This window comes from Triturus cristatus, chromosome 7 (genome assembly GCF_964204655.1).
Source record: "Triturus cristatus chromosome 7, aTriCri1.1, whole genome shotgun sequence".
Classification (NCBI taxonomy): domain Eukaryota; kingdom Metazoa; phylum Chordata; class Amphibia; order Caudata; family Salamandridae; genus Triturus; species Triturus cristatus.
In genome coordinates, this window is record NC_140590.1 from 1,805,083,485 (window position 1) to 1,805,099,469 (window position 15,985).

The following is a 15,985-nucleotide window of genomic DNA, read 5'->3' on the forward strand; positions in this document are numbered from 1 at the left end:
AAGAGTGCAAACAGATGAGAAACACTCCTGTTCTGTATCTGTAAAAAAGAATCACAAATAAATGTATATTAATAACTTTCACATTTATACTATTCCATTACTGTACAAACACATTTTATATAAAAACTGACTAAGAAACTATAGCCCTGAACCACAAGTGTGACGATCGTTAAAACACTACATGCATAGTGCATACTACTTTGAAGCAGTTCATGCCCTAAAGCCTACCTCACTAAAAGACTACATGCTAACTGACTAAATGATTACAGTACTATAAGGAGACACACTGGGTGAGTGACAGGGTGTTTTCTAGAAGAGTATGAATACTAACTAGAGAATTGAAGGTGCGAAAGACAACTGTGTAGGTGATTAGAGGCCTGCATCAATACTGCATAGGCATTTAAAGCAGTCCATGTGCTAAGGCCTGGATCACTGCATGACTACTTGGGTACTGACTGAATGATTAGAGTACAGCAAGGAGAGTGCCTAGGTGAATTTATAAGTGCTAGGATTTTCCCACAGGGAATGGATTAGTACTTGGTACTGAATGAGTCACTAGAGGATTGCAAAGGCAGTCACAAGTGCTGGACTGTATTGATACTGACTAGGAAATTGAAAGTGTGAAAGACAAGTGTCTATGTGGTTAGAAGACTGCATGCAGAGTGCATAGGGGTTTGAAGCTGTCCATTTGCTAAGGCCTGGCGCAGTGTATGAATACTTAGGCACTGACCGAATGATTAGAGTATCTTGGTGAATTTATAAGTGTTTGGGTTTTAGCACAGTGAATGGATTAGTACATGGTGCTGAATGGGTCACTAGAGGACTGCAACGGGAGTGACAGGGTATTTCCTGGAAGTGTATGAATACTGACTAGGGAATTGAAGGTGAGAAAGACAATTGTGTAGGTGGTTAGAGGACTGCATGCATAGTGGATAAGGGTTTGAAGCAGTCCATATACTAAGGCCTGGGTCACTGATGAGTACTTGGGTACTGACTGAATGATTAGAGTACTGCAAGGAGAGTGCCTGGGTGAATTTATTAGGGTTTGGCACAGTGAATGGATTAGTACATGATGCTGAATGGGTCACTAGAAGAGTGCAAATGGAGTGACAGGGTGTTTGCTGGAAGTGAACGGATACTGACTGTGGAATTGAAGGTGTGAAAGACAAGTGTGCAGGTGCTTAGAGGACTGCATGCATAGTGGATAGGGGTTTGAAGAAGTCCATATGCTAAGACCTGGCTCTGTGCATGAATACTTAGGCAGTGACTGAATCATTAGAGTACTGATGTCATCAGTGATGTCACTGACCATGTCATGAGTGATGTAATATGTGACGTCATCAGCAGTGCATTGCGGGGGCACGAGTTATAGTTAGCTGAACTAACTATAACAGGGGACATTCTAGGGTTTTGTATGAGGGAAATGTCCGGCTAACTATAACACCCCTGAAACCTATGGTTTTTTCAGTGAATATATATATACATATCCTCTACCACTTCTGGTCTCCAACTTTTCTCGCCCAGAAAGACGACACAGCAAACCGAAGGTCAGTTTCCAACACTTATTTATTCTTGAAGGGCAATTACGTGATTCGGCAGGATCCCCTACCTTGCTCACAAAATATTCACTGAAAAAAACACAGGTTTCAGGGACATTATAGTAAGTTGGACATTTTACTCATGCAAAACCAGAGAAATGCGCATCCACAATGCACTGCTAATGACATCACATATTACATCATTTATGACATGGTCAGTGACATCACTAATGACATCACTGATGACATTACTGATGACATCATCCAGTAACTGCGTGTTTCTGTAATGTTTAGATATGGTTTATATATATGCCAAGGTGTATTGAAGAATGAGTGCATGTATGAGTGTCTGTATGGATGATTTAGTAGGTGTGTGACTAACTGTATAAGTGAGTGATCAAACTTGTTTTACTGAATGTATAGGTTAGTGACTGAACTTTGTGAATGTCGGTATCAGTCTGTCAGTTGGTGTGTAAGTGGCTGCATGGGTTGGTGAGTAGCTACATGAGTGTCTATATTGGTTATTGATTGGTTGTCTGAATATCTCTATGGGTGACTGAGTGTCTGTGTGGGTGGGTGGGGGATGTGTGACTGTGCATAGATGTGTGAGTAGGTGATTCATTGGGTGTATGGTTTCAAGAGTACATTTGTGAAGGGCTGTATAGATGGGAGAGAGTGTGTATAGATGTATTGGTGAGTGAATGGATGTCTCAGTGAAACATGTGTGAGCAACTACATATGTGAAAGGCAGTGTATGTGAGTGTTGGAGTATATAAATGACTTTATGTGAAGGTGAAGGATTGTGAGAGTGGCTGTATGGTTGAGGGTGTGCTTGTAGTAGTTATTGTATAAGAGTGTAAGTATGTGTTAGTATATGTTTGAATAAGGGAGGTGGTGTGTGTATAACTATATAGGGAAGTAAATGGGAGTGTGATTGATTCTTTGCATGACTGACTAGGTGTATGAGTAACTCTATGGATGAGTGGTGGTGTGTGAGTGTCTGCATAGGTATTTGAGTGCCTATGATAGTGCCGTATTAATGGTTGGCAGCATGTATGAGTGACTATATGGGTGAGTGAGTGGATGTGTGTGTAGACCTAGGAATCAGTGAGTGGGTAAGTAGTAGCTGGTGTTGGTGTGTCTGCTGTTTTGAAAATGGTAGTCTGCATTTTATAGTGGGTGTATCAAAAGTTATATTAGGGTATGAGGAGGTGCATCAGATTATCACGTGGATGATGTCATCATTGATGTAATTTGAGATGTCATCATTGATGCCAGCAGTGATGTCACTGACCATGTCATGAATGATCTAAAATGTGATGTCATCAGCAGTGAATTGCGGGGGCACAAGTTATAGTTAGCTCGAATAACTATAACAGCCAAATGTTTCTGGTTTTGTACAAGTGAAATGTCCAACTAACTATTATGTGCATGAAACCTGTGGATATTTCAGTGAATTTCTAAGGTTTTTTAAATGCTAAATCCTAACAATAACATCCCTGAAACCTATGTTCTTTTACAAAGCCAATCGCTCTAACTCTCGCAAATGCGAAACCTATTACATTGCACATGCTTCTTTAACTAGTAGTCGCGGTTGCACAGTGTTGGAGAAAGGGTGCTGGGCTTCCGATCAGCGCTCAGGAATTCCACCGGGTAGGGCATACAGGAGGTACCAGGAGGGCTTCTTAGCCCCAAAGTCCCTCAGGAGTGAAGTGGACTTCATCCCCCACCCGTAGTCTGCCAGGAGGTGTGTTTGCTGAGTGGTGGAGAAAGGGGGCATGGCCTCCAAAGACGTCTTAGCAATCCCACTGTGTGGACTTACTGGAGGTAACAAGAGGGGTAGTTGGCCCCAAGGACATCCTCTTCGGGGGCCAACTACCCCTCCAATTAACTTCAGTAAGTCCCACTCAGCAGGATAGCTAAGTTCTCAAAGCAGGCCACGCCCCCTTTGCCCACCACTCTGCAAACGTGCTCCCTGGCATGCTCTTGGATGGGGATTAAAGTCCCCTTCACTGCTAGGGGTGGTTTGGGGCCAACTAGCCCACCTCTTACCTCCAGTGAGCCCCACACAGTGGGATTGTTGAGAGGTGGACAGAAGACATGCCCCTTTCTCCACCACTCTGCAAATGCACTTCATGGTGCACTCTAAGTTTGCGGATGAAGTCCCCTTTCCTCCTGAGGGTCCCTGGGGGCCAACTAGCCCTCCTGTTACCTCCAGTAAGCCCCATAAAGCTGATTTGCTGAGAGTGCTCAAAGGCCACACCCCCTTTTTACATTACTCTGCAAACACGGCTCTTGGTGCACTGCTGCTCGGGGGATGAAGTTCACTTTAGTCCTGAGGCCCTCAGGACACAAGAGAACCTCATTGCCTCACCAGCAATGCGCCAAGAGGTGCTATTGCAGAGTGGTGTATAAAGAGGCATGGCCTTGGACCACCTTCAGCAATCCCACTGTGTGGGGCTTACTGGACGTAGCAGGTGGGCAAGCTTGCCCCTAAGGACCCATAAAACTCTAAGGGGCTACATCCCCAACCCAATATGCACCAGAAGACAAGTATGCAGAGTGGTGCAGGGAGGGGGCAGGGCCTCTGGCGATATGCCGGCTTCTGTTTTGTTTTTCTTTTTTAGAAAGGGGGCTGTGTGGCCCCCTTCGCTTATTATTTTATGGGCCCTGGGGACCCCATCCTCCAGGGCTTGAGTCATATTTTGTTGTTAATAATTTAAAAATGGAAAGGGGCAGCGTGGCCCCCTCTCCTGAGGCCAATTACGGCCCCAGGGACTCCATCTCCTGGGGCCTGTTCAGTGTGATTTTTTGGTGAGGGGGGACCCCAGGGCTTGAGCCATATTTTGTTGTTGTTAATTAAAAAATGGGAAGGGGCAGCATGGCCCCCTCTCCTGAGTCCAAGCATGCCCCGGGGACCCCATCCCTAGGGCCCAGCCTTATTTTTTTTAAATAATTCCAAAAGGGTTCTGGCTGCATGGCCCGCCTTCCCTAGACACTTTTAGCCCTGGGAACCCATCCCCAGAGGCCTGGCCTCTTTGATGTGGACAGTGGGGGGAGCCCCAATGCCTGCAAGGTCCCTGCTACCTCCCTGCCTCCTGTGGGATCCGGCATTGCTTTTGGGCAAGGGGAGCTTCTAACATGCAGCTCCCCTTGCCCAAAAGCAATTCTACTTTGCTTCGTGGAAGCAAGAGCAGGTTTTTTGCTCTTGCTTCCAAGAAGCAAAGCAGTGTTTGCTATTGCAGGGTGGGAGACGTGCTTCTGCCCTGCCATAGCAAATGGCAATGTCCCTGGGGTGGGCACCCTGGGACATTACAAGAGCTGGCAGCGGGGGTGGCTGTTCCCAGGTCCATCTAGGCCTCCAGGAGGGGGGCCGTGCTGCCCCCCTACCAACTGCTTAATGCCCCAGGAGGTGGTGGTCCCCGGGGCCTGGGGGTCCGCAGCAGACCCCCTATTTGTATAATTAGTACCTGGGGAGGTGGTGGTCCTCAGGGCAGTGTGGGGGGGAAGGAGCCCCCACCTCACCTTTTATTTAAACAAAGCCCCCAGGAGGTGGCAGTCTCTGGGACTGCATTTGGAGCAAGAGCCCCCCCATGTTTGTTATTAATTTTTTTTAAATAAAGCCCCAGGGGGTGGCAGCCCCCGGGGCTACAGATGGACCACAACCCCCTGCATTTGAATAAGGATCACCCCACAGAGGTGGCAGTCCCCAGGGCTGTGGTAGCTCTGAGTGCCCCCATACCATTATGAAATTTTGCCCCTGGGACCTTGCCCACCTGAGGGTTTTAAGAAAACGAAGAGCGGGAGACCACACTTCGATTAAAAAAAAATTCTTCTGGATTTGGCACCCAGCGTAGCTTCGGCCGAATTGTTTATTTTGGTTTAAAAATGCTTTTAGTCTTTCTGGGGGTCCCTGTTGGACCGCCTAAGGCAGGCCTAGGGGAACAGGCTGTTTGTACCCTATCCCATTTTCTTCATTTTTTAACTTTTTTTCCTTTTTCTTATGACTAGGTTTTGGCTTTCTGGTTTGGAGTGTTGACAGGCAAACAAAATAAAGCTCATGCTCGGGAGTGTTCGCAGCTCCTCCTCGGTGCTCAGATATCAATATTTTTCTTTGTATTTATTACTCAGGAACTACTGAATGGATTTACACCATTCAATAAAAGGGCACTTTCTAAACCAAGACCCCTATTGCCAAATTTTGTGAAATTTTGTTCAGCAGTTCGGGCTGTAGCCTGTTCCAAACTTCCTTTGGAAATTAACATGGAGAAAATGTGTTTTGGAACCTGCCTTATATCTCGGCCCCCCGCTTAAAGAATCACCCACAAACTATCAAGTCAGAAGCTGACCTGAGCCGGTATTTAGTTTAGAACATTTCACGAAGATTTGTCTAACAGCGCCAAAGATATTTGCAAAACAAACAAGCTCCTAACTATAACTACCTACTGGCGCCCGCCAGTAGGTAATTATCTATATATATATATATATATTTACTTAAAAAACCATAGGTTTCACACATGTTATAGTTAGCTGGACATTTCACTCGAAAAAAAACAATGAAATTCCCCCGTTATAGTTAGTTCAGGCAACTATAACTCACGCGATCGCAATCCACTGCTGATGACGTCAGATATTACATCACTGCATTTAGACACTTATTTACCCATTTATTCTTCTATTTACCTTTAGCTATACATATATTACAAATATTTATTTTACAGAAAGACACATATGTCATCAGTGATGTAATATCTGACGTCATCAGCAGTGGATTGCGGTCGCGTGAGTTATAGTTGCCTGAACTAACTATAACGGGGGAATTTCATTGTTTTTTTCGAGTGAAATGTCCAGCTAACTATAACATGTGTGAAACCTATGGTTTTTTAAGTGAATTTCAAAGGTTTTTTAAATGCTAATTCCTAACTATAACATGTGTGAAACCTATGGTTTTTTTCAGTGAATTTCAAAGGTTTTTTAAATGCTAATTTATGTATGTTTTTTTTATGGCATTTTCACCATGCGCGCATGGTGAGCGAACCTTCGCAATTTAAAAAAAAAAATAAAAAAATGTTTTCACCCTTGGGGGTCCTTCTGTGACCCCCTGACAAAGGCTAGGGGTCATGAACTCTCTTCCCTGCCCCCTTTACACCTTTTCCACCTTTTTTCCACCTTTCCTTTTCAGTGCGACAGACAAAATGGCGGCCGACACTTCCTGATTTCGACCGATTCGAAAGTTTACTAACATCTAACAACCAATCAGAATTTCGCTCGCGCACGGCACCGTGCGCGCGTATAGATATTTATATGCTTTTAAATGCTATTTTCTCAGGAAATACTGGACAGATTTACACCAGACCTGCAAAAGGCACTTCCTTGACCTGAGGACTACCTCTCTGCCAAATTTCAAGTAATTCTGTTCAGCCGTTCGGGCTGTACCTTCGACTAAAGGTCCTATGGAAAAATGCATGGGGAAAATGCATTTTGGGACCCCCTTTTTCTTGGCCTCCGCTTGACAAATCACCTGAGACTTTCAGGGTAGGAGCTGAACCGAGTGCCCCATTAGTTTTGAAAATTTCGCGAGGATTCATCAACCCGTGACAAAGTTATTCAAAATAGAATTTTGAGATTTCCTATGGAAACACGGTCCTAACTATAACTATCTACTGGCGACCGCAGATAATATATATATATATATATATATATATATATATATATATATATATCTCAAAAGTTCCAATTCCTACTACTTCCACTCAGCGGCGGCGAAGAAGGAAACTCAGACCCCGCTGGACTTCAGGTAAGATGTTTATTGCAATTCACAACCACGCACGACGCGTTTCGTGCTTCGGGAGCCCTTGATCACATATATATATATATATATATATATATATATATATATATATATATATATATATATATATATATATATTATCTACTGGCGGTCGCCAGTAGATAGTTATAGTTAGGATCGTGTTTCCATTGGAAATCTCAAAATTCTATTTTGAATAACTTTGGCGCCGGTTGACGAATCCTCGCGAAATTCTCAAAACTAATGGGGCGCTCCGTTCAGCTCGTACCCTGAAAGTCTCAGGGTGATTCGTCAAGCGGGGGCCGAGAAAAAAGGGGGATCCCAAAACGCGTTTTCCCCATGTATTTTTCCGTAGGACCTTTAGACACAGCTACAGCCCGAACGGCTGAACAGAATTATGTGAAATTTGGCAGAGAGGTAGCCATAAGGTCAAGGAAGAGACTTTCGCAGGTCTGGTGTAAATCTGTTCAGTATTTCCTGAGAAAAAAGCATTTGAAAGCATATCAATATCTATACGCGCGCAGCGTGCGCGCACTGAGTAAGCCCTGTGCGCGCACCCTGCCGTGCGCGAGCGTAATTCTGATTGGTTGTTACATGTCAGTAAACATTCGAATCGGTCGAAATCAAGAAGTGTTGGCCGCCATTTTGTCTGTCGCACTAAAAAGGAAAGGTGGAGACCGTGAACAGGGGGCAGGGTAGGGAGTTCTAGACCCCCTAGCCATTGTCAGGGGGGCAAAGTAGGACCACGAAGGGCAAAAAAAAAGATTTTAATTTTTAAAAAAACATCGCGAGGTGCGCGCACTCTACGCGTACCCAAAAAAACCTTAAAAACATCACGAGGTGCGTGCACTCAGCGCGCACCCAAAAAAAAACCTTAAAAAAAAAATTGAAATAAAAATCACTTTTAAGTGTTTAGATATTAGGTGGCTCTAAAAAGAGCCCTTGTGTTCATTGAGTGTTTTTTGGTACCTACAAGTAAGTACCAATGCAGAGTCTAAAGTTCAAGAGGAAGACTCTGTTCCCTTCATCATTGAAATGTACACCGTCTCCTCTATAAATGTCTTGCATGTTGTAACGCAAGTTGTTGTGGTATATAGAACCCATACCATAGTCTCTGAGGAAAACAGAAACAGACTTATTGACGTGCTTTCTTGCTTTGTCAATTTGCAGACAAAATTGGTTGGACCAGTTCCACTTTTGTCTTTGGCATATATTAGAATATACAAAGGCAGTTTGTGGAAAAAGTGACATCAATTGCACAAAGGTGTCCTTAATAAGCATTTCCAGACCTACCCCAGTTAAAGTGCCTAGGTAATTTCCACCACAGTGCACAATAATAAGGTTAGGCTGTGGGAGATGTAGAAAGGTTTTCACCAAAGGCATTAATTGGTGCCACTTTAACCCTCTCTGACCAATCCATTTAATGTCTACATTTGGCAAAGCAAGGTCTTTTACAATACCTCTTTTTGCTGCACATTTTTCACTCCAGAAGACATAGCTATGACCTACAATCCACACTGTGAACATCTTTCAAGGAGATCTGGATGCACTCAGGAGGTGTCTTTCAGTAGAATGGCAGTATGAAAAGAAAGACAGTTGAAACATGGAGGCATACATACTTTTTTAAATAAAAAATAACTCATTGGCTGATTCAAACAATTTAACAGTTAAAACTAGGCTGTATGTTTACATTTTTGAAAGAATGTTTTGGACTGGTTCAGAAAAATGTGTTCCCACACAACATTACTTTGGATTTGCTGTTAGGTTTGAAAAGTCAAGCACTCTTGCTCTTTGGATTTGAAACATTGTGTGGTGAACTACTGACCTCTCTGCTCACACCAGTGTTCCATGACCTGTTGCTATGGTAGCAGGCAGAAGTCATGTTGGGGGAAGGGATGATTTAGAAAAGGGGTTGAAAGTTGTAACCAATAGAAATGTGTGATTCCATTTGAAAACATGTGGGAAGGACTGTGATTTGAAATGAACATGTATATGTGTGAAAAAAGAGAGGGAAACATTGCCATTTACTGGTTCTGCTGAGAGGAGAGAGGTGTACAGCTCTGAGATTCTGGCTCTGATAATCTGCTGTTTGAGTGCCATATTTATTTCTGAACTAACTACTTTTAAAGGTGAGTTATGAATTTTAGAGGGGATGTATGTTGTGATTTTTGATATAAATATTAGAATTGACATTCTTCTTTTAAAATTGTGTTTTACATTTTGTGGTTTAGAAGATATTTAACTATCTTGAACTTGTAAGATATTATGGAGTATGTCTTCACTGTAAGTTAAGGTGTAGTGGTATCAGTGAGGAATATTGTTTTGTGCCTAGAATCACAACATGAGTCTGTCTGCACACAGGATTTGTTGACAGAGATTTAATTTGTGTTGCTTTTGTTCTGTTAGCCTTGCACTCGCAGAAAAGGGATAGTTTGTTATCTTAAAGTGTGATGGTTAGCATTCAGCAGAAATCATTTACTGACCAATGAGAGGCAAATGCAAACACATTTGAAAATAGTATGGTACATTTTCCTACCACTTTAAAAGTTGTGTTTTACATTTTATGTGAAGGAAGATATTTAAGTGGCTTGAACATGTTATATATTATGGAGTATGTCTTCATTATAGGTTAATGTGTACTGGTATCACCCAGGAATACTGTTTTCTACCTAGAATCATATCATGAGAAAGTGAGCACACAGGAAATGTAAACAGAGATTTGATTCAGGTTGGTCTTGTTCTATTAATCTTGCACTCGCAGGAAAGGGGCAGCTTGTTTTTTGTAAAATATGGTGATGGCCTCAAGGAGCTGTTAGGACATGTGCTCCTTTCTGCCTGTCTAAAGTAGAAGGAACATGTGTCAGGCTGTTACAGTAATTATCACTTGCTCTACCACTGTACTAAATGTGCTTTGAAATTGCCAAAGGAAATATCGCTTTCTGCCTAGAATCAGAACATGAGTCTGTGTGCACACAGGAATTGTTGTCAGCGTTTTAATTTGTGTTGCTGTTGTTCTGTAAAACTTGCACATAAAGGAAAGGCCCAGCAAATTTTCTAAAAATGTGTTGGTTAGCACTCAGCAGAAATCGGAAAAAGAAATAAGTGAGGCAAATGGAAACACATTTGAAAATAGCATGGTAGATTTTTCATCAATTCTTGCAATGGCTGAGGTGGTTTCTACATGTTGAAAACTCAAATTAACCCTTACCACACATATACTCTTACACACATGTCTGTATTCTTCATGCAGTTGTGGGAGTCTCCATGCAGATCTCTCTTGCAGCTGACAATACACAGTCTCCAGAAACACACTCTTTGCACACACGCAGCACCTTCTCCTACACTTCCATGCGTAATACTCAGCTCTGTGTGGTGATTCAGATAGCAGTGTGTAATGCAAACAAATTCAACGTCACCAAGGCTCATTTCCTTTGCTCTAGTCTAATCACTCACCCTCTAACACATGGTGATGGCCTCAAGGAGCTGTTAGGACATGTGCTCCTTTCTGCCTGTCTAAAGTAGAAGGAACATGTGTCAGGCTGTTACAGTAAGTATCACTTGCTCTACCACAGTAGTAAATGTGCTTTGAAATTGCCAAAGGAAATATCGCTTTCTGCCTAGAATCAGAACATGAGTCTGTGTGCACACAGGAATTGTTGTCAGCATTTTAATTTGTGTTGCTGTGGTTCTGTAAAACTTGCACATTCAGGAAAGGTCCAGCTTGTTTTCTTCCAATATGTTGGTTAGCACTCACCAGAAATCAGTATCAGAAAAATGTGAGGCAAATGGAAACACATTTGAAAATAGCATGGTAGATTTTTCATCAATTCTTGCAATGGCTGAGGTGGTTTCTACATGTTGAAAACTCCAATTAACCCTTTCCACACATGTACTCTTACACACATGTCTGTACTCTTCATGCAGTTGTGGGAGTCTCCATGCAGATCTCTCTTGCAGCTGACAATACACAGTCTCCAGAAACACACTCTTTGCACACATGCAGCACCTTCTCCTACACTCCCATGCGTAATACTCAGCTCTGTGTGGTGTTTCAGATAGCAGTGTGTAACGCAAACAGATTCAACGTCACCAAGGCTCCTTTCCTTTGCTCTAGTCTAATCAATCACCCTCTACCACATGGTCATGGTCTCAAGGACCTGTTAGGACATGTGCTTCTTTCTGCCTGTCTAAACTAGAAGGAACATGTGTCAGGGTGTTACAGTAATTATCACTTGCTCTACCACTGTAGTAAATGTGCGTTGAAATTGCCAAAGGAAATATCGCTTTCTGCCTAGAATCAGAACATGAGTCTGTGTGCACACAGGAATTGTTGTCAGCGTTTTAATTTGTGTTGCTGTTGTTCTGTAAAACTTGCACATAACGGAAAGGCCCAGCAAATTTTCTAAAAATGTGTTGGTTAGCACTCAGCAGAAATCGGAAAAAGAAATATGTGAGGCAAATGGAAACACATTTGAAAATAGCATGGTAGATTTTTCATCAATTCTTGCAATGGCTGAGGTGGTTTCTACATGTTGAAAACTCAAATTAACCCTTACCACACATATACTCTTACACACATGTCTGTATTCTTCATGCAGTTGTGGGAGTCTCCATGCAGATCTCTCTTGCAGCTGACAATACACAGTCTCCAGAAACACACTCTTTGCACACATGCAGCACCTTCTCCTACACTCCCATGCGTAATACTCAGCTCTGTGTGGTGTTTCAGATAGCAGTGTGTAACGCAAACAAATTCAACGTCACCAAGGCTCATTTCTTTGCTCTAGTGTAATCACTCACCCTCTAACACATGGTGATGGCCTCAAGGAGCTGTTAGAACATGTGCTCCTTTCTGCCTGTCTAAAGTAGAAGGAACATGTGTCAGGCTGTTACAGTAATTATCACTTGCTCTACCACAGTAGTAAATGTGCTTTGAAATTGCCAAAGGAAATATCGCTTTCTGCCTAGAATCAGAACATGAGTCTATGTGCACACAGGAATTGTTGTCAGCGTTTTAATTTGTGTTGCTGTTGTTCTGTAAAACTTGCACATTCAGGAAAGGCCCAGCAAATTTTCTAAAAATGTGTTGGTTAGCACTCAGCAGATATCAGAAAAAGAAAAATGTGAGGCAAATGCAAACACATTTGAAAATATCATGGTAGATATTTCATCAATTCTTGCAATGGCTGAGGTGGTTTCTACATGTTGAAAACTCAAATTAACCCTTACCACACCTATACTCTTACACACATGTCTGTACTCTTCATGCAGTTGTGGGAGTCTCCATGCAGATGTCTCTTGCAGCTGACAATACACAGTCTCCAGAAACACACTCTTTGCACACACGCAGCACCTTCTCCTACACTCCCATGCATAATACTCAGCTTTGTGTGGTGTTTCAGATAGCAGTGTGTAACTCAAACAAATTCAACGTCACCAAGGCTCATTTCCTTTGCTCTAGTCTAATCACTCACCCTCTAACACATGGTCATGGTCTCAAGGAGCTGTTAGGACATGTGCTCCTTTCTGCCTGTCTAAACTAGAAGGAACATGTGTCAGGCTGTTACAGTAATTATCATTTGCTCTACTCCAGTAGTAAATGTGCTTTGAAATTGCCAAAGGAAATATCGCTTTCTGCCTACAATCAGACCATGAGTCTGTGTGTACACAGGAATTGTTGTCAGCGTTTTAATTTGTGTTGATGTTGTTCTGTAAAACTTGCACATTCAGGAAAGGCCCAGCTTGTTTTCTTCCAATGTGTTGGTTAGCACTCAGCAGAAATCAGTATCAGAAAAATGTGAGGCAAATGGAAACGCATTTGAAAATAGCATGGTAGATTTTTCATCAATTCTTGCAATGGCTGAGGTGGTTTCTACATGTTGAAAACTCAAATTAACCCTTACCACACATATACTCTTACACACATGTCTGTACTCTTCATGCAGTTGTGGGAATCTCCATGCAGATCTCTCTTGCAGCTGACAATACACAGTCTCTAGAAACACACTCTTTGCACACACGCAGCACCTTCTCCTACACTCCCATGCGTAATAGTCAGCTCTGTGTGGTGTTTCAGATAGCAGTGTGTAACGCAAACAGATTCAACGTCACCAAGGCTCATTTCCTTTGCTCTAGTCTAATCACTCACCCTCTACCACATGGTTATGGTCTCAAGGAGCTGTTAGGACATGTGCTCCTTTCTGCCTGTCTTAAGTAGAAAGAACATGTGTCAGGCTGTTACAGTAATTATCACTTGCTCTACCCCAGTAGTAAATGTGCAGTTGTGGGAATCTCCATGCAGATCTCTCTTGCAGCTGACAATACACAGTCTTTAATAGTTAGCTCTGTGTGGTGTTTCAGATAGCAGTGTGTAACGTAAACAGATTCAACGTCACCAAGGCTCATTTCCTTTGCTGTAGTCTAATCATTCACCCTGTAACACATGGTCATGGTGTCAAATAGCTGTAAGGACATGTGCTCTTTTCTACTTCTTTAAAATATAACAAAAATGTGTCAGGCTGTCACAGTAATTATCATTTGCTCCTCAACAGAAGTAAATGTGCAATCAAATTGCCAACAAAATATCTTTTTCTGCCTAGAATCACACCATGAGTCTGTGTGCACACAGGAATTGTTGTCAGAGATTTAATTCATGTTTCTTCTATTTTGTAAGAGTTTGACTCGTAGGAAAGGATCAGCTCATGTGATAGGATTTGAAAAGTTGAAAAAAAAAATTGTAATGAATTTAAATTACATAAAGGTATTTTTTTTTAGTTTTTGCAGGTATTGCTGAGCAACAGTGAAAAAATATAAAGATGCCTATAAAGTCAAGAAAAAGAAAAGAAAAGAAACAACAACTATATTTGAAGACGACTAATAAAAAAAAAATAGGAGGCGAAGCATGTGTTGGAAAACAGAAAAAGTCTTCTGGTAAGCTAACTAAAGAATTTTTAAAAAATATCTTCCAAAAAAAAAAAAAAATGATCGAAAGATATATTCAAACAGTGTTTCAAGTACAAAATAACAACAGAGTCGACAGCAAAAACAAAATGCTAATATAGACTCAGAAGTTAGGAAGAGTGACTTAACATGGAAAATAGATTTTAAAAACATTCGTCGAAAAAAGTTTCAGAGAAGAGTGATGTTAAATTTGCTGAAGGATGTGAAAAAATATAGGAAAAAAACAAAATTTTATAAGAAAAAGAAATTAATTGAAAGTATTGTTACCAAGGCATTAGAAATAAAAAAAAACTATTCATTTTAATTTTGAACAGGATGCGTAGATTAGATAAATTAGTTAATGCAATGAAGTCACAAAGCAAAAGGAAAAGAGAAGTTAAAAAAAAAACTTTTGTAAAGTGTTCTTAGGAGAATGGAAGCATAGTTCAAGTACTGAACCATGTTTTAATGAAGAGAGTTATCTTCAAAGTAATAGTTTGTTGCATGCAGTTGACACCAACGGTAGAGCTTATGAAGTTAAGAATGGTTGTGTAATGGAAAAGGAGAAAATGGTTCCAAGAAATGAGGAACAAGTGATGGCTGATGAGGTTATGGGGAGACGTCCTAAAGCCCCAGTGTACACTTGGAATTGAAGTAGTATTTGTACTGTGCGTCAGGAATCTATTGATAAATTACGTGACTTTCTAAGAGAATATAGTAAAAAGAGTGTTAAACAGAAAATTAAGGTGCTTCAAACACTAGATCCATGCAGAGTGAGCGAGAATACGGTTTGCAAGGACATTCTCTGGCTTGTCTATCTAGGAAAGTGTGTCAAAGTGTTTTTCACCATTTTAGGATGCTGGCTGTTCATCATACTGAAATGAGAAAGTTTGTGGGAACATTGTATTTTGCTAAAAGTCCAGCACTAAAGTTAAATGAGTTGAATAATGCTCTGTTCCGTGGATCTGTATCAGATGTTCAGAAGGTTACTGATGAAATTCAGTTTAGTTACTTTGGTCCGGAACAAGAAAGTGCAGAAAATGACACAGTTATTGAGGAAAATGTGGAAGAGAATGTAGAACCCACTGTTACTAAAAATGTTGAAGATGGAATGACAAAATTTACTATCATCTCTAACGAAAGGCCAAATATTACTTGTATTTGTTGCCGAAGAACCCATTATACAATTCAAACAAGGTATGTTGATCTGTATAAAAAAAGTGAAAAAGAAAATAATACTAAGTGGTTGGATTTTGCAACATATATATTTCTGGAAAATTGTTTTGATTTGGGTGAATATCACTGTATTTGTAAATACTGTTATAACAAGTTAGAAGAAAATAAAATGCCAGCAAGAGCTGTACTTATTAATTTAGAATTGGTTGAAATTCCTGCAGAACTTTCAGATTTAAATACGTATGAGTCTATACTCATACAATGTGTTCATCCGTTTCAGACCATAGTGCGTATGGAGCCAAAAACTGGTAAATTACCTCCTTCGGATTTACAAAGAGGTTTAAAAGGAAGAGTTGTCTATTTGCCATTGGATTTGAAAAAAAATATGGAAACAATTGATGCAGATACTTTGGAAACTGAACCATTAGTTATTCTGGTTAATGGTGTACCTTCAAAGAATAAGAAAATTTGGCAGGAGCTGGTGGATGTACGAAAAGTACAAAGAGCAAATTTGTATTTAAAA